This window comes from Notolabrus celidotus, chromosome 23 (genome assembly GCF_009762535.1).
Source record: "Notolabrus celidotus isolate fNotCel1 chromosome 23, fNotCel1.pri, whole genome shotgun sequence".
NCBI lineage: Eukaryota > Metazoa > Chordata > Actinopteri > Labriformes > Labridae > Notolabrus > Notolabrus celidotus.
Genome location: NC_048294.1, coordinates 18,257,574 through 18,278,084, shown reverse-complemented (window position 1 = coordinate 18,278,084; position 20,511 = coordinate 18,257,574). Strand labels below are relative to the sequence as shown.

At 38.9% G+C, this 20,511-nt stretch overlaps 1 protein-coding gene across 2 annotated transcripts in view; it reads left to right on the top strand.

Moving 5' to 3' along the window:
- The first annotated feature begins 14,458 nt into the window (after positions 1 to 14,458).
- Positions 14,459 to 20,511, top strand: part of m1ap (meiosis 1 associated protein) — a 61,314-nt gene continuing 55,261 nt past the window's right edge. The window contains exons 1-2 of one of the 2 annotated variants that reach the window (XM_034676431.1): positions 14,459 to 14,770; positions 15,063 to 15,072. The gene's annotated coding sequence lies outside the window, so the exon portion shown is untranslated. The remainder of the gene's footprint in view (positions 14,771 to 15,062; positions 15,073 to 20,511) is intronic. The other variant, XM_034676432.1, reaches the window with a different exon arrangement.

Genomic DNA, 20,511 nt, shown 5'->3' with positions numbered 1-20,511 from the left:
TAGTTAGAGCTGGCTCAGGTTTTGACCAGCTCTTAGTAATGCTTCTATAGACTTAGACCTCCAGGGGAACTTGCACACTGACCACATTCACAATTTGCTTGTCATATCCTCTTGCATCTTCTCAACTTTCCCCACTGATATCACCAGGAGAGAGACCGAGAAGACGTCTTGACTCCATTCCCCTTGCCCAAGTCCATAGAGCTGCATGAACAACAACAAAAATCCTTCTTCCTCTCACATGTGTCAAATGATTTCTCTTCCCTCTCCAATGAACAAACAAACATAGGCAAAGTAAAATCAGAAGTCTAAGAGGAATAGATGTTGTTTTGTTGAGTGAAAAAGAACACAGGGTCATTCAAAGGTAATAAGAGCTTTTCGTCTCCACTTGACAAGATCAAAGGCTGAAGACATAAAAACAATATCATATGACTCAGGCAGCGATGCACTTCTGGACGAGTACCACATGAGTAAGAACAAAGATCATGAGAGATAGCATGCCTCATTGGGGAAAAAGAAAAGGAACTGAAAATAGGATAGTGAAAAAGAAAATAGATAGGCAGTTATTTAGTACTTCTTTTTTTTACAAAGATGAAAACATCTAGCTGTTTTTTATTTTTAAAAGTGACATAAAGTGTTACAATTAATTTTAAAAATTCAAACCATGATACACAAAACACTAGGCCTAATTCACCAGTGAGACAAAAGTTTCCTCAGGGATGTACAGGTAGTTATGTCAATCAATTAATCAATCAATCAATCATCATTATTTGTATAGCACCAAATCACAACAAACTTTATCTCAAGAAGCTTTTACAGACAGAACAGGTCTAGACCGTACTCTGTGTTAAATTATTAACAAAGACCCAACATCAAGACAGGATACGATCCAGCCCTGTCTTCCTCACCGGACTCTATCTTGTCTCATCTTAATCCACCATGAACATTGCACCTCGCAGTATTTAGCTAGTTACAGCAGCAGGCAGAAACCTTGAGAAGAACCAGACTCAAGTTAGACAGATATCTGCCTTGACAGAGTTGGGGTTGGGAAGAGGGATAGAGAGAGAGAGAGAGATGATAATGATGAGCAAATAGTAGTAGTAGCTGTCGCCGCTGGAGTCTGGAACGTCCACTGCAGCATGCCATCTATGGCAGAGAGAGGCAGAGGAACCTATGAGACAAGGGAGCTCAGGGACTCCAGAAAGGTCTATGGTTAGTATATTTCAATGGGACAGGGAGAGTTAAAGTAAGTGATTGGGGGGAAGAGGGGTGAGATAGGATCCCAGTGTGTCAGTGTGCAAGCTCCCCCATCAGTCTAAGCCTAGAGAAGCATAACTAAGAGCTGGTCCAAGCCTGAGCCAGCTCTAACTATAAGCTTTATCAAAAAGGAAAGTTTAAAGCCTACTCTTAAACGTAAGAGGGTCTCTACCTCCCAGACCCTGACTGGTAGATGATTCCAAAGGAGAGGTGCCTGGTAACTGAAGGTTCTATCTCCCATACTACTTTTAGAGACTTTAGGTACAACAAGTAGGCCTACATGCTGGGAGCATAGCGTTTTAGAGGGGTGATAAGGCACTATGAGCTCTTTTAGATATAAAGGTGCCTGACCATTAAGAGCTTTGTAGGTCAGAAGAAGGGTTTTAAATTATCTTCTAGATTTTATGGGTCAAATTCATTCCCCGAGCATGGACTTTTGAAAGAAGAAAACTGCATACCTGTTTGAGCTCAGTCTCAAGTGACCATTAACTTGAAAAATGTAATCTTACTGTTTTGTATACTGGTTTTTGCAAAATCCCTTACTGCTACTGGCCACTGCATATAGGTAACATTTTAATAAACCATTACAACTTGCATGCATACACATCCCATCTGAAAACTGGAGGTTACTCTAGGTCACAGAGCAAATAAACAGATACCAAATCAAAGCTCTAATGTAGCCTGATGGAGAAAATTGAAAAATAACATGATTGCACAACTACACACAACATGTGCAAGACAAATTGCACAATTAGTTCTTCATTATTGACCTGAAAAACTTCATGTGCAATCAAATGATTTGATCCACTTTTAATTTTTTGGTTTCCATAGCAACAGACCCACTAAACCACTCAAAGCTTGATTAACAGCGAAGAGTGCACATAACAGTGTACTCCATTATAATGCACTCCATTCATTCTTAATCAAGAGGAAAATGAACAGACTAACACATTGATAGGCATTCTGTCTCAGTTTAATTCAAATCAGATCAGCTCTATTTAGTTTGCCTCATTAGCATTAGTTCCAGTGTGTTAACATCAGTGTCACAGTTGTGATCTGGTTTTTGTAACAGCCTGTTTTACATATCTTACAAACCCTGATAAGCGTCTTTCATGGATACGTTTTTATTAATTAACTTGTGCTGGCTAGACTATTACTTATGCTACTGAGGCACTCAAGCATTTTGCACGTATCCCTTTGACTATTCATCTGTGATGCTTCTTTGAATTAGACTTTGAAAAGACTGAGGTCTTACATCTTCATAATTAATGTCAATCATATCTTATAATATCGTTATTTTAAAAATAGATCCTTCAGATTATTTTCAATCCTTGTAGGCTTTGGTCAAATCTTGTCGATCCAGTCCCCTCTTACTGACAGGACTCGATCTTATCTCATCTTAATCCACCATGAGCATTGCACCTTGCAATATTTAGCTAGTTACAGCAGCAAAGGCAAACTTCCTTTAACAGGCACAAACCTCGAGCAGAACCAGAATGATGTTAGACAGCCATCTGCCTTGAATTGGGGTTGGAAAGAGGGATAGAGGAGAATAAGAGAGAGATGAGTGATGATAGTTCTAAGTATTCACACTCATAACTTAGTACTTTGCTGAAGCACCTTTGACGGCGACTACAGCCTCAAGTCTTCTTGGGTATGACACTGCAAGCTTGTAGCCTCTCATTGCCAGCCATATATATTCTTGCCCAGTTTCTGTCATGATGGGGAAAATGGAGGAGGCCCCATGTGCAGAAAAAAATAAAGATTTTAATAACAAACCAACAAAACTTACTAAAATGTCAAAAAACTAAACCCCAAAAGAAAACAGTAGAAACACAGGGAAAAAGAAACACACAGAGAACACAGGAGAGATGAACAATGATCCAACACAGGACAGGGGTAACAGAGGAACTAAATACACAGAGTAATTGACACAGGTGTGGAACTCAGGACACAGGTGAAACTAATCAGGTTAATCAAAAAGGGTGGGAAACACACAAGGACAGAAAGTAAAACTAAACTGGAAACACTGGGATCAAGAACTGGAAAATAAAACAGAAAACACAAGACTAAGAAACATAAGAAAATACAACAACAGACATGAATCACTAAACACACAAGGGAGACAAATGATAACTTATACAGAATAAACACAGGGAGGAACCAAGGCATGAAACACAAGGAAAAACTGAACTAAACATCAACTTATAACAGTTTCTCCTATAGGTTCAAGTCTAGGCTCTGACTGGGCCACACGAGAACATAATAATGTAATATGAAAAAATATTTACATCTACTAAAATATAGTAACTTGTGTAAAAAAATGTAGGTTCATAAGTATGTAAGTTTCAAATTGTTCCTGTTACACAGATGAGTGCAATAAGGAGAACATGAGAAAGTCTTAATCAGCAGAACTCATCCTTATCACATCACACTCACTCTCTGTTTTTCCGTCCTCACAGGGGTTCTAAAACTGGCCGATACCCATCAGTACCGAAGAGACAGAGGCATTCATCTCTATTTTCAGATGGCTTAGCGCCTAGCCTAGTTTTCTGTGTGAATTGAGTTTTTTTAGCCCAAAGCAATTAGACAAACTCAGTAGCCCTGTCAGCGAATGCACTGAATGAAATCCTGTATTATGAAATTAACCACTGAGCAGATTTCCTTCCTTCTTGTCTCATTTCAACTCATCTTTTTTTTTTTATCTTCTCTTCGCTTCCCATTTCCTCTTTTGACTAAATGATGGAAAGAGTGATTAACTGCTAAATACACAAACACACACACAGGCTCAAATTTATCATTCATGTTACATGTGAGAGGTACTGAATAGGGGCATTTGAAGGGCCCAATTTCCATGACAACAAGTCTGAAGATTAGGTTGAAAAACTGCTGTGCCAGAGCACCTTGATTCAGAAGAGCACTCAAGAATGAAGGGAAGGAGCAGAGAAAAGAGGAAGAATTTAGGTTGGTAAGGAGGATCGAGGAGAAAATAGAGGAATGGGTAATGATCTTTCTGAATCTCATTTACACCCACATCGGAATAGAAAACAGGTTGATACCTAAAATGTAAATGTACTGCCATAAGATATGGAAGGATGAGTGATAGGGATGTAAAGAATAAATGAAAGGAGAGTAGAAGTGTGGGTGCAGAGAAAGAGAAAGGAGAATTGAGAAGGGAAAGGACTTATCAAAAATCAGTCTTGCATTCCCTCCACGGTTTTCAAGAAGGCGACATCAACCAAAAAATACTCATTATTGTTGTCAACCAGTTTCCCAGAGGAGTGACTTTGTTTTATTGCTGTTGAGTTTTTATATGCACTTATGAATCATACTACCCATTTATGTATTTCTGAATTCAACTTATATTGCAAATTCTGGAACTAAATGGTTCCATTTCCGTGACATTTGGAAACATTAAGTGGATATGAAATGAAGGGCTCCCAATTCTACATGGCAGAGATAAATATTTTCAATCACTAGATTCCTGAAGTCATGAAATAGATATTTAAGCTATGTGGAATTTGATTTTTGACCCAATTCTTTTCATAAGCATGTTTTACACAGATATAGCATATATTAACGGGACAAAAATACTGCAAGTATTTTGGGTACACATGAATTCAATATGTGTCTTACTGAAACTGTCAATGTTGCATTCTATATCCAATTCAAATTAACATAAAAGTACTGTTAATTACTTTGAGACCCCTTTATGCATACTACATAAAATGCTCATAATTTAATCAGTTTTACATCATATAATAAATACTTTACACAATGAAGAATATAATACAAAATCTACCAAGATGTTTCTTACTTTAAAGAAGTGGACCGTTCTCACAATCACAAGCTAAACATTTGTAATCATATGCAAAAATATGATTGGGTTTTCGCATCTGGCTCAACTTTACAGATACTCTCCCCTGCGTCATCTTCAAGCCAGTGGCATCGCTCTAATTCTTCTCTCCCATAAGGCACCTATCTTGATTAAGGGCCTAGCATTGAGTTGAGTAGCTTCTGCAGGTAATCAAATGGGCACCGCCCCTTCTTCAATGTTTCATCAAATTAAGCCCATGACATCCTTGACAGTGGAGCCAGCGTCCTGGACCTACTCCCACTGTCCACCACTTAACTCAATGCTGTTTTGTTGGCCTATTGCTCGGTTTGTTCTGCCAGTGCTCATTCCTTTTTAGCCAAGTCCACTGGGATGCTGCCTCTGCCTGCTCGGTAATGTTGGCTATCAGCTGCTTCCTAGCCAGGTCTTCAATTGCAAGCAATCCAAGAGCTCACCAGAGTTATTTCCCTGTGAAGCCCCTGCAGCCGACTTCTACTGGAATCTTTTTCCTGGTCTTCCACCCTTTCTGCTGGCTCTCTAGGATGAGGTCTTGATACTCTGATTGCTTGCGTTCATGTGCCTCCTCTATCCTCTCTTCCCAGGGCACTGTCAGCTCGATAAGAACAACCTGCTCGACCAGAGGATGATATCAGGTCTGAGATTAGTGTTGGTTATCTCCTCTGGAAATTTGAGCTGCTTGTTGAGGTGTTCCCTCATTTCCCAGTCACTTGCTGTGGCCAGGATCCCTCTGCCCCTCCTCTCTGCCATACCAGCCTCTCCTGCTCTGAGAAAGGGGATGAACCGGGGGCCGTTAAACTGCTGTCTTGGCATCTTCCTTGCCTGCTCCAGACCAGCAGCCAGCTGAGTCAAGATCTGGTCATGTCGCCACTAAAATTTCCCATCCGCTATTCTCGCACGGCAGGAAGAGAGGATATGCTCAAGGTTAGCCGGCCTGTCAATCCCCATGTATGCAGGTTTGATGGAATTGGCAGAACATCTTACACCAAACTTAAGAGGAACTTGATCCGGTGTCCCTCCATACTCCATACGTCCTGCCAGGTCAACACCCTGTCTTGTCACTCTCCCACCTTGTCCAGCTGCTCTGCTGGCTCAAATGGTTCTGCTATGAAGTCACAAAATCATGCAATTAAATAAAAAATTTAATTCATACTAAGGTGATGGGAATAAGGACATTTTGAGCTAAGGTGAGGATAGTTTTCAGTAGTGTCATGTTGAACACATGCACATTGAACACAAGACGAGCTCAGATAACAAGTCCTACAGCTATCAAATTATAAAGCAGTTCTGAAACTCTAAACATGTATCTGACTTAAACATGTAGTAGAGCTGCAACATTGGTTATGCCCTCGAAGGGGCTGACGCAGGTGGGTGGAAGATACTACAAACATTTTGTACTCTGCCTCAAAACACAACATGGCCGTGAAGAATTCTAAGCTGCAGAAGATATTTTAGGAGTGCTACATAAACCTCAAAGGGCCAGAGACAGGTCAAAGGAACAACTTCAAATTTTCAATTTCTAGGAGTATTTGCTCCACATAATCTTTCCATGACAGAAAAGTGCCTCCCATAGATATAAAATTCTTTACACCAGGCACAGTCTGAAGCAAAATCATTTGAATGTTGCTTTTAGATACTGCAACCGCATTTTTTAGTTTGAAAACTCTGTACAACAGCCTCAATTCGTCATTTTATTTTATCATGTGAAAGAGGGAGGTCCTCTCTCCAGTTGTTTGTTAATGCTTTCTATCTTAAAGCACAGGATTTTAAACTGTGGGCAAACTGCACAGACAAGGCGCTTGTCATTCAGCACAATCTCTTCATTGATGAAGGAGTAATGCAGTATTTGCACAACTTAATGCAGCCTTCAATTATTTGAGTTTCAAAGTTCTGATTTAAGTCAGCAGCAGTTGTTGTCAATCTGGGAGGCTCTGCTTGTAAATTGAACTAATCAATCAATCAATCTTCATTTGTATAGCGCAAAATCACAACAAACTTTATCTCAAGAAGCGTTTACAAATATAGCAGGTCTAGACCGTACTCTATGTTAAATTATTATTGGAGACCCAACATCAAGACAGAATACGATCCAGTCCCCTCTTACTGACAGGACTCGATTTTTATCTCATCTAAATCCACCATGAGCATTGCACCTCACAGTGTGTTGCTAGTTACAGCTGCAAGGAAAAACTTCCTTTTAACAGGCAGAAACCTCGAGCAGAACCAGACTCATGTTAGACAGACATCCGCTGAGAAGGAGTTTGGGTTGGAAAGAAGGATAGAGGAGAATAAAGGAGAGAGAGAGAGTGATCATAGTGATGAGACGGATAGTAGTAGCTGTTCTGGAGTCTGGAACGTCCGTAGCAGCTGATGTCAGAGGAAAGTCCGTAGCAGCTGGAGTCAGAGGAACCTACGAGACAAGGGAGCTCAGGGACTCCAGAAAGGTCTATGGTTAGTAACTTTAATGGGACAGGGGGAGTTAAAGTAAGTGATGGGGGTGGGGGAGGAAGCAGCATAACTAAGAGCTGGCCCAAGCCTGATCCAGCTCTAACTATAAGCTTTATCAGAAAGGAACCAATGAATATACATGAACACTAACCAAAGCTGTAGGGTTATGAAACCTAACAAGCTGAGCATGGGATACAACAACATCATTCATTTATTACACTGATCATTTATGTAGTGTGATATAATTTATGATGAAAAGTGTATTTACTGATCATTTCGCCTTGGTCGCATCAATGCACATTTGTATTAATATCTGCAAATCAGACATGCACTCATATGAAGATTTAGTTATGAACAATTGTACAATGAAAGTTTCATGGCTTTGTGGACCAGACATCCTCCACCCAACACCTCATAGAATACTTTGGTCAAACAACCCATAAGTACATACTATATACATGTGTATAAATTTGTGCACACACACCAATACAGACCCAGACATAGACAGACACAAACACCAACACATCTATGCTACACAATGAGCTGATCATTCTACGGCCCTGAGGAAAGCAGAGTGAGATCAGTGACATCGTTACCATGTTCTACTGTCTCCTACTTATCTCATATGCACAAGTGGAAGTGGGCAAAGGCAGCGCATATTTTAACTATCAAGTTACGTAACCTGTCTGTTTCTTAGCTCTTTTTTCTCTGTTTTTTTCTTTCTTCTTTTTTTTTTTAGGAAAAAAAAAACATTAAATCAATGCACAGGCCTTGAGGTCATTATCATGTAATGACATAAAATCTGACATGATCTATAGCCTATACTCCTGCTTGTTCCTTTTTCTGAATGTGGAAAAGAGAGTCATGGGAGCCAAGAGCAACAATAGAGCGGATTGTAAAGAGTCACATGACACATCAGCAGAGCTAAGGAGACCATGTGGCATTATAACTTACAGTACAATGCTATATTCTCTAAAGTGTCCCTCAGCTGAGATAAGCAGGAAGCGCTTTCTGACATTTCAACCTCAATCATATGGTGAGATCACACAAAGAACACCAGTGTCTGCTTTTGTCCACATCTAGATATAGTGAAAGATGGTATTCTCTATAGGGCGCTGTTTGTAAAGTTGTGCACACTGAAAATAACCACAACATTTCTCCACATATAGCTCTAAAACGTCATAAAAATGTAGTGTGAATTTTTCTTCCACTGTGATTGATTTATCACATTCAGAGCAATATTTGTGATCTTTTTCACATCTATTTCTGTCGTAACAAATACATTTACGTAAAAATCATTGTCAAACCTAAATGTTAAATCTAAATGTTAAATGTCACATCTAAATATTGATTGTTAAATTTATATTTTAAATGTTAAATATAAATGTAAAATGTTACATCTAAATTTTGATTGTTGAATCTAAACGTTGATTTTTAAATCTAAATGTTAAATTCTTAATCTAAATGCTAAATGTTAAATTCCCATAATTCTCAGCCAAAATGTGTGTTTTTTGTTTTTCTGTGTTTTTTAATAGATCAACTGGGCTGAATAAAATGACTGAGAAAAAGAATAAAAGCAACATTTTGCATGATTTTTTTAGTTGTCTCATTTGTTTGTGATTCAACACCCAGCCAACATCCTAAACTATACATGAAGAACATTGGCATTATGGTTATAAAATGTTGGTACAGCTATTAATATGAATACAATTGAATAATTTATTACATGATGAGACATTCAGTACTTAGCCAGATCAAAATAACGTCATCTAACTCATTAAGGATTAGGCCTGGAGATGTTGATGTTCAGCACAAGATGAGTCATCCATGTTCGTAAAGACTCTCTCTGGACTTCCTTCTCCAGAGTACATCCCTCCTGTTCATGTGGTGCATCAGGAACACTGACTTATTGATGAGGATGTAGTCACAAGTACATCAGGAGCTTGGGTTGTTGGGTTGACAATCTGTTGCCTCTTCCATTTTCCGAAGCAGCTGACGCAAAACCTCTCAGAATGAGCTCAAAGATAGCCTCAAACACCAGAAAGCCTAAGCTGTGATGTGATGTTGACTGGAGAAGAATCACCCTATAGAGGCAAGAATCAGTTATGTAAGTTTCAAGTCTTGAGTAAATAAAAGGCCACCTTTCCATCCTTTTCTTTCTCACACCAGTTAAAACTATCCCTCCATCATCTTATTACAGAATTATATCCGACATGCCTTTCCCCTAAGCTCCTTTGTTAATTTGGAAAGAAGGAAGGGAGGGAGCGAGGAACAAACAGAGAGGCAGAAGGAAGAAAGTGATGATGGAGTTTAAGAAAAGATAGAAATGGCCAGTAATAGCAGAAAGGAAAACCTTCCTTTTAACAGGCAGAAACCTCGAGCAGAACCAGACTCATATTACATACATGACTCATACAGACATCTGCCTTGACCGAACTGGAGTTGGAAAGAGGGATAGAGGAGAATAAGAGAGAGAAAGAGAGAGAGCGATGACAGTGATGAGACAGATAGTAGTAGAAGCTGTTGCCGCTGGAGTCCAGCACGTCCATCCACATCCACAGCAGCAGGCTGTCTACGTCGCAACTCAGAGGCTATGAGACAAGGGAGCTCAGGAACCCCAGAAAGGTCTATGGTTAGTAACTTTAATTGGACAGGTATAAGACAAGTGTTACAAACTGATATAGCAATAATGGCAAAAAACTGTCTCTTTAGCTGCTTCATGAGCTTGCCTTTACTTATGTATTACCTATGAGCAAACAGTGCACACTGAGTTTATCAGAGTCATTGCTGCTGAAAACTGAGTACGTGAATGCACTAAGAGTGAACCTACAACAAAGCTGCTGGCCTAAAAACAAAAAGTAAGCTGAATGATAAACCTCAGAGGAACCAGGGGGAATTGCAAATTGAACCACTTAATTATTTGTTGGTTGTTCACTTCAATCATCCCCATATGCATTTTATAGTAGCATTTGATTAATACCAAGATATTCATTATATCAAATACAAGAAATTCCGATGGGAGATTTCTAAGTTACAAAGTATGGACTTTATGACCTCTCTATGAGCCCAATCCATGCTGTCATTACTCTTAAAACCATTATGTTGTGTAACTGTTTAGGAAATGTGCTGTTGTATTGACATGGGAGGACCACTTAGTAGCACTCAGGAAGACATTAATGGCCTGCAGAGAAGAAACATGGCCCACTACATGATTTCTAACTCAGAAACGAAATGGGTCTTCTGTTTCCGGGGAATCATTCCAGCTGATTTATAAAAACATGGAACAGAATTATACTGTATGGGTGGAAGTTTATCACTGCAAAATGTCAAGTATTTGCAATGAGACTGATATCTGATATCTGATATCTGATATCTGATAAGGGAGCTTTCTGTTGAGGGAAACATGGTCCATGTCATAGAAAGCAGAACTCCCATAGGCCATTAAGTCATTAAGGGTCTGCACCCATCCTTTTACCGTAACATACCCCATCAAGGTAAGTGACCATTATAGTCATGCACCCTCTTAGCCATGTATGTCCACTTCTGTTATGCTCTGTTCTGCAGTAAACACAAAAGCCACAGTAAATAGCTTCGGTTTTGTGCTCTGACGTACAAAGCTTGCCTCACGTGTACGACAAAAGACACGTAGTATGAAAAAATACACACACTGATTAAGATTAAAATGAAGTCATTTTCCCACCCAGATTAACAGAAACACCCAGATTATTAAGGCATACTGTTGCTTAATCCAAACACACTCTCAAACTTCCAAGAGCAACAATTCTAATAATTTTCAGCCTTGCTCAAGCAGATCCTTTTTAACAATAGGATAGGATTAGCTTTGAAATGGGCCTCGTGGATAGGAAAACAGTGTTGTTTATACCAGTTCGTACTTCTAAGCAATAACACCTTTAAAATTTTCTAAGAATAAAAATAAGAATAGGAATAATATTAAATTATTATTTAAACATTATTATTGTTGTCTTTGTCATTTTTATTATTATTATTATCATTATTATTGTTGTTGTTGTTGATGTTGTTATTATTATTATCATTACTGTTACATTATTATATATTGATAAAAAAAAATAGTATATTATTATTATTGTTATTATTATTTATTTAATCATTCATTTATTTTTTGTATTATTATAATACCAAAGCTACAACCACAGGCCTGATCCAACCCCCTTATTATTAATATTACAAACAATGTTCTTGTTGTTGTTAATACAACTACTACTAATAATGATAATAATAAAAAATATATATTATCATTATTTTCATTTTTATTTGCAGTAGTTCTTACAGTAGTATTCACCACACCAACACTGTTTAGAATATTAATAATAAGAGGAGTTGGACCAGGCCTGTGGTTGTAGCTTTGGTACCACTCAGGAGAGATGTGGGCAGAGGTCTCATCAAAAGGTCCTTTATGACAAGAGCTCTTTCATAAAACAGCTGAGCCCAAAGTTGCTTACACTAACAGGCAGTCAGTATGTTCTCCACTTTGATGCCTCAGTGGAACACAATCTTTGACCAAGAACTGATAAGAAAATTACTTCAGTAATGACGTGAGTTTTGGACAGAAATAGAGTTGTACAAAGATATGGATATTTGATGCAGTTTCACTGTCAGCTTATCTAAATTAAGTTTCTTTCTGCCTCCGTCTGACCCTCTTCAACTGAAACTGCTGGGACGTAATGACAGGATTTTCCAATTTCATGGTCTTGTTCCGATCTCAGGGAATTAAACTAAAATTTCTCAAGGCAGCAAACAACTTAACACAACCGACTTGACATTAGTTTAATCTCAATCACACACTGAGCAACAGTTCTCTGCAAAGAAGCACACTGGACTGAAAAAATCAACTGGTGTGTAAAAGAAGTACTAGAATTACTTGGCCAGCTTTCCTTGAAACTCCCTGAGTAAATCAAAAGGCACTGCGGATTAGTTCACTTTTGCAAAGCCCTTGCTGACCTAGAAGTGTGTATTTTTTTCAGAACTAAATTTGGGAGCATATATGTAACTTTGTGTCTGGGCATAAGACTGACAAAGATCCAATCATAGTGGTGGACTTAATCCCTTTTTACAGGCTTTCACATTTGAGACTGAAAGCTCAACATCAATCACAGTGGAAGATTCTTGCATTGACATAGATACATACTGTATGTTATATATGTATATATATATATATATATATATATATATATGTATATATATATATATATATATATATATACATATTCAAAATATATAAAGATAAAATAAGAGCTTCAAGTACAAACTCTAAGCTTTCAGGGCATTTGTATTTAAAATTTATGACAAAATAACCAAAAGATAGAGAAAAACTGTGAGTAGCGGAAAGTGCAGAAGTGATGAACAGTTTAAGGAATGAACGATGATACAGTGGAGTATTGCCAGTCTCTTTAAGAATCCAATTTGTTGAAAAAAGTAGCTGTTCTGGAAAACCTCATTCCCTACGCAACTAGAAACATTAATCCTGGATCGTCCAGGAACATCTCTCTCTCACACACACTGAACCACACTTTAATGAGGCTGTGCTTTAAAGTCAGGTTTCTGTTGGGCTTAAAATGATCATCAGATGATTTTGCCAGGTACAGAGTGTTGGCAGGAGCTAGATTATTTCACTAACGTAAACACACATATGCACACATCCACCACTCAAATGTCATCTTATCTCCTATAAGCAGATGTGCATGTTTCACATGTCTTCATGGCAACCTAACACACCTTAACAAAGTAACATGGTCTGTGAGAGTGCCAGAAAGACATGAAAAAATTCTGTCATCATGCATCACTCAGCTCTCATTTTCTACCCAGGGTTCACTAGAATCCTCTAACTACAGCACTTCACAAAAGCCCTGCTCTCTCTCTCTCTCTCTCTCTCTCTCTCTCTCTCTCTCTCTCTCTCTCTCTCACTCTCACACACACACACACACACACACACACACACACACACACACACACACACACACACACACTTTTCTGGAGGCCAATGAGAGATGATGCTTTTACTTTTGTATTTCGGCAGCAGTGGGTATTGTCATATTAGCTTACTATTTAGGATAACTGAGCAACATTTCACATTCATAATTATACACAATAATAATATCAAAATATAAATTACTGCTCCGTGAGAACATCTATGCTCACACTTTACTTGTTTCTACTTCAAAGGCATTTTCTTTTACTTTTTTTTCCAAGTAATTTTTCAAATCAAGTAAGCAAAAAAACGTACTGGCATTTTCAATCATCTTCAGTCCAGTTACAGTTTAGCTACTAACTTATTCCAAAGACATCATGGAAGTTTTAAAAAGTCTAAAGTCTAAATAAAAAGTTTTCTTAATTGAAAACTTTCACCTGTCTGAATCTCTTGCACCTCACTGAGACGAAACGTGATTCTAAGGTTAAAAAGAGCGGAGATCAACTGTCTGACTGTCCCTGAACGCCTCACGACGGTTTGATTGACAGCTCTGCTTCAGCACGTTCATTCCGTTCTCTACCTCGATAAGTCTCATGAGAGAAGTCTCTCCCTCTCAACACAAACTATCAACGTCTCAGCTTCACATTTGATGTTTTAAAATTACCCTCCAATGTTGTTTAGAAACTAATAACTCAAGCCCAGGTGAAAGGAAGGTTGAAAATGTTTAATACCAGCTTTAAAGACTTTGTTAGCTTGCTTGTTAGCTAGCGGCTCGCGCTAACAGTCGCTAAACTGACATAGGCAGTAACGGTCTTTATCTAAACATAAGAGGACCTCGGTCTTCAGTCATATGTCTGACACTACAGTTTAGAGCAGAGCATGTTAAGAATAAAGACTGCCACTTCGTGTGTGCTTAGTACATCCAGCTATATGACCGTTTCAACATCCTGACCATAGACTTGACAGATAAGAACCACCACACAGCAGTAAGACGCCATCTTATTGGATGTGTATTCCCGCCACTGTGACGCGTCCTGTTCTCTGTTAGCAGGGTAGAAAGTTAATAAATTAAAGGGTGATGAAAACACAATAGCTGAGGAAGAATATGTTTTATTTTGTGAATTTCCATTTATATAATGTACTGTATGAAACTATGTATTGTCACAGAACTAAAATGTTTTCTCTCCCTCTCCCTCTAATCATTCCTCACGGCTCTCTCCCACCTCTCACATTTGGCTGATAATCGTGGGCTCATCAACCAACAAAGAGTAAGAACATTTTGTTAAACTGACATTTACTTTCTTCTTATTTACTGAATCAGGTCTCAAGCCATTAGCAGAATTGCATAGTATACATTGAGAAAATGTAGTAGTAATTGAATGTGTCTTATTAAACCAAATCATGCTTTTTAAACATATTTTGTTTTTCTGAAATTTTAAAGTAGAAGAACAGTTAATGTTGAATTGACCTCTGATATGTTTCTGAAATAAGTCTGATCATCTCTCTCTCTGTGTCCCCCGGCCCCCACCTTCTGTGATCAACGCTACATCATCACTGTAGACTTGGAAATGTAAGAAAAGGTTCTGTACTCAGTTCAGAATTGGGCAAATGATAACCTGCTGTAAACACTGTTACGTGCATGATTAACTGTTTTTATTTTTACTTTTTAAAAACACATAGACACAGACTGTCCTAACATGTCTTTTACTTTCTTCCACATGTTTATCTACCACACTCTGTATCATTATAGAACTATAATATTTCTTTTTCCTCCCTCCCTCACCAACCAACCAACCAACCAACCAACCAACCAACCATCTCTCCTCCTCACGGCACTCTCCCTCTTCTCTCATTTGGCTGATCATTGTGAACTCCTCCTCTCAAAAGTGTAAGAAAACACACAAGTTAATACTAAACTGATATTTTATTGCTTTGTATTGACTGAATCATGTCTCACTCCATGAGCAGGACATTATAATATAACTAGAAAGGTTGCTATTACAGTAATCGCACAGTGTGGACATATGTAGACCTTACTTTTCCCAATGAATCCCATTATAAATCAACTGTCACACAGCAGTTACACAGCTGGTCCCATCACCATGGCAACAGCTAATGACAGTTGGAGACACAGGTTATTCAGATGACCTCATCAGTGCTGACTGACACACACACACACACACACACACACACACACACACACACACACACTGCTGAAACTTCTACCTCTTCCATTTCTACTTTTTCCACTCCTTCTACATTTTCCACTCCTTCTACTTTTTCCACTCCTTCCACTTTTTCCACTCCTTCCACTTCTTCCACTCCAACTTTTTCCACTCCTTCCACTTCTTCCACTCCTTCTACTTTATACACTCCTTCTACATTTTCCACTTTTTCTTCTTTTTCCACTACTTTTACTTTTTTCACTACTTCAACTACTTAGATTGTTTAAGACCCTTCCACTTCCAATTCTGCTCTTTTTAACTTTTGAAAACACAAAATGATTGATATTAGTAACAAAAAATGTATTGAAATCCCTGAAAGAAGCTTACATTCTAGTCAAATTTGATGTTATTTTTCATGAGGTCTTTTTAAAACTAAGTAGTTCAATATGAATCTGAGGTAAAAAAAAAAAAAAAGGAAAAAAAGGAACTAGTTTATTTCATACTTAAAACAATAAACACTTTTTGGGGTGTTATACTAAAGTCCCAAACCTGTGGCAGTCAGGGGTCCAAATCAGTCAGGAAAGGGTTAAGCTAAAATAAGGGATGCTTAGCAACGTTCCCATTTTACTACAGTAGCTACACTTACGCAAATTCACTGTGCCGGTATTGTATGACCACAATTTGGCAGCTATCAGAAATTTTAATGTGCAGTATTTTCGTTCACGTTACTCTGAACCAAGCGGCAAACTCCGGTCTCAAATGATGAAGCCAATGCGGAAGTGCTATAAACTGCAATACATCAAAAATCTGCTTGAGGCTGGCTGCAGAAACACCGGAAACCACATAGATATGAATGTAAAAAAGACGATCTTTGCAGCATTAATAAACATGTTTACAGCCTGGTTCAAAAAACGGCTTGACCCTACAAAGCTAATCTCTCTAATGGCACACACTGTACGGGGGGTGAATTTTTTTCTAACGTGATGGTTCAGAAGATATTAAGATTACGAGTTTTGCCCAAATAAGGACATGACTGACGTGACTCCCGGTCGGGAACACACAGCCATTGGCTAAGAGGCTCACACTACGTCACACTCTGCCTAGTTGAGTTCCGCATTACCAATAAGGCTGCTGCCGTCGATTTGCTTCAAAACAGCTCTCAGGAACAGATGGTTGACGTCACGGATACTACGTCCATATTTTATACAGTCTATGCTCTGAACTAGTTAACGTCGTGTAACAATCAAGCCACCTTAAAAGAGTGAGGGCAGAGTGAGAGAGTGAGACTGACGGTGAAAACCTGTGCCACACTTCAGGGGCATGAGAGTTGGCAACCCTGTCTTACATATACTATACATACTGTATGATTCATTGTAATGTAGAGTTTTTTTTATTTTAGCTGTTAACATAGTGTACTTTGATTGGGCAATATTGTTGAGGTGTTGGAGGTGACCTGACTATATTTGCGTCTTGGCACCCGTTTACACGCGATTTTGACGCGCGAATGGAGCAAGTCATTCGCGCGGATGGCGCGAGTTAACACGAATCATTCGCGCATCCATATTCACGCGTCTGGCGCGATTGTTCACGTTTGGTGTGAACGCACCATAAGAGCTCTAATGATAAAGACTATTCAGACCTCAGCTTTTGATTGAAGGGATTAGTTCTGTCGATGGCTTTTCCTCTGATAGGAGAAGTACAGGCCTTTATGCACTTTTTATAGGATGTATCATGACTTCAGCTTGATGGGATGCTTTTGATGCCTCAGTCTTTTTGAAAGCTGTAATCAGCGGTCTAGTTTCTGTGTATACAAGTTCATCCTGATGACAGACAGCTGATGTAAGGCAGACCCGGTTGCAGATTTATGGCAACATTACAACAGAAAATTTAAATGTCATATCGTCTTCAAAACTGATTCATCACTGAAGGAAGAAAAATAAAATGTTAATAAAAGAATCCTTGTTAACTCCTTACAGTTTTGGCTGCCAAACCTCAGATGCAGGCTGCTCTGTTTGTGTCTCTGCTATTTCCACTCCAGTGAAGAGAAGCTTCCCTGTTGTAAGGCTGAAAATACAAAGATAGTCATGTTCAGGAATTAGATTAAACATCATTATTAATGTACTTCAGGGTAGTTTCATTCAACAAATCTCAATCAATCAATAATTATTGTCTTTTTAGCAAACCTAAGTTGTCTCATTTCGTTATTAAAATTGATACTTTGACCAAATGCTTGATTTATTTAGTATTTAAGTTCATTATATGTAAATGTATAAATTTGTATACTTCCTTATTTAGAAGGCAATATCAGTAATAAAATGAAAAGCCCCCAAAGCCCCATCATGGTCTCGTCAAAATTGTAGAGCAATTTGTTGCATTACCTATTTCACTGAATTGCTGTGCTGTTTCAGCCGTCACTCTTCTTCTGAGGTGTGGAAATGAAAGAGAAATTGAACTGACGTGTGTCAGAGGCTGCTAAATAAGGGCTTAGATGGGAGCTTTATTATTTATGTGCCTCGTGACCAGACAAAAAGTAAAGGGTTTCAGACAGTATGATGGTGTAAGGGTTTTTTTCCCTTTTCACAAGTGCCCACATCCCTTATTGCATCCCAAATCAAATGCCTGACTCTCACCAATTGGCATCCACACAGTCAGGCCTTGTGAAAAATGTCAAGCATTTAAGATGCACTCTCCAACAACATAAGGATCATATAAACTATATCACTCAATCATACAATCTTTATTTGTATAGCGCACGATCAGAACAAACATTATCTCATGCCACTTTTACAAACATAGCAGGTATAGACCGTACTCTATTTTAAATTACAAAGACCCAACATCAAGACAGGATAAGATCCAGTCCCCTCTTACTGACAGGACTCTAGGCTGATTTATACTTCAGCATCTCCCCTACACAGCATCCCGCTACGATCTCTGTTTACTTTTCCACAGTGATTCAGAGCTTGTTATGATAATCTACAGCTGATACATGTTGCTGTTTATCATAAAGACATGATTGCATGAAGAATAGAGAGGAGGAGAGGAAATACACGGCCGATGTCCGGGATCCCGGAAGTGCTGTGAATGCGGAATAGACAAAGCCGCCGAGCGGACCAATCACAGGGCTTGTGGTCCACATTGATTCTACGGGGAGCTACATTTTGGCGGAGGTGCATGTCAGCTACGTACGTATGCCTCAGCGTAGGTACGGGAGCTACGCGGACCCCTGGCGTAGGGTACACCGTTGATTCAACGCAGAAGTATAGATGAGCCTTCAGTCTTATCTCATTTTAATCCACCATGAGTTTTGCACCTCGCAGTATTTAGCTAGTTACAGCGGCAAGGGTCAACTTCCTTTAACAGGCAGAAACCTCGAGCAGAACCAGACTCATTGTTAGACAGACATCTGCCTCGACGAAGTTGGGGTTGGAAAGAGGGATAGAGGAGAATAAGAGAGACATACTGTGTTATGAGCTTGTTTACTGAGCTATAGATGGGATATTAACACATGTAAAAATGAAGACAATAATTACTATATGCAGCAATTACAATTCCTTAAGTGACTCATGAGCTCTGCATCTGCCCTATTTTCACCTCCTCTTTTAGACTCCTGCTGCTGTAGTGACCCATTTTTCCCACAGGAATAATTTTTGCTTCCATTTCTGGGATAGTCTAATCCTTGCATCATAACTGTGTAAATGAGTGTTTAGTTTGAAGGAGTTTTTGAGAGCAGAACACTACTGGGAGCTGAACACTTCTCTGCAATGCTCTTTGAAGTTTAGACAACTGTACATCATGAAAGACAGGTTCACAATCTTTATTCTTCTGGCTGAACAGACTTACGGGGAACTGGACCACTTGAGAATTTGCATCCTCGGATGGCCAAATATGTTGTCTGCTGTGCGTGTTACCTACAGCGTAGTTCCTCTAGAACTTCCTGGCCTCATAATGGATTATCAAAGTTCAACTTTCCAGCCTTGAAATACTTATCCTTCAGCCATTACTGCACAAAACCAACTGAGAGACTCATTTTTTCCACATGTTCCTTCTCCAAAGCCAGCAAAGGCCTCTGAGCAATTTATAACCTAGATTATTTATTCATGATCTATTAACAGTTGTGCTTATCATGACTGCTGTACTGAAAGTTGGACCACACTGATCCTTACAGGGCGATGGCCCATCCTCTGCTCTTTTGCTATTTTCAGTTTCCTTACATGGTCTTCCGATATGACAGAACTTTTTTTGCGTACCTATTACGGTATTTAAAAATGTACATAGGGTTGTGAGGGGGTGGCTACATCCTGTCTCACAAAATGAAGCCAACAAAGTGTTAATCAATCAATCAATCTTTATTTGTATTGCGCCAAATCACAACAAATGTTATCTCAAGATGCTTTTACAAACAGCAGGTCTAGACCGTACACTATGTTAGATTATTAATAAAGACCCAACATTAAGAGAGGATACTGTCCAGTCCCCTCTTACTGACAGGACTTGATCTTATCTCATCTTAATCCACCATGAGCTTTGCACCTTGCAGTATTTAGTTAGTTACAGCAGCGAGGAAAAACTTATTTTTAACAGGCAGAAACCTTGAGCAGAACCAGAGTCATGTTAGACAGACATCTGCTGATACGATGATGGGATTGGAAAGAGGGATAGAGAGAGAGAGAGATGATAGTGGTTAGACGGATAGTAGTAATTGTACATCCGTGGCAGCTATGGCACGTCCACAGCAGAGGGCCATCCACGGTAGCAATTAAGAGGAAACTACGAGACAAGGGAGCTCAGGGACTCCAGAAAGGTCCATGGTTAGTCACTTTAACAGGACAGGAAGATTAAAG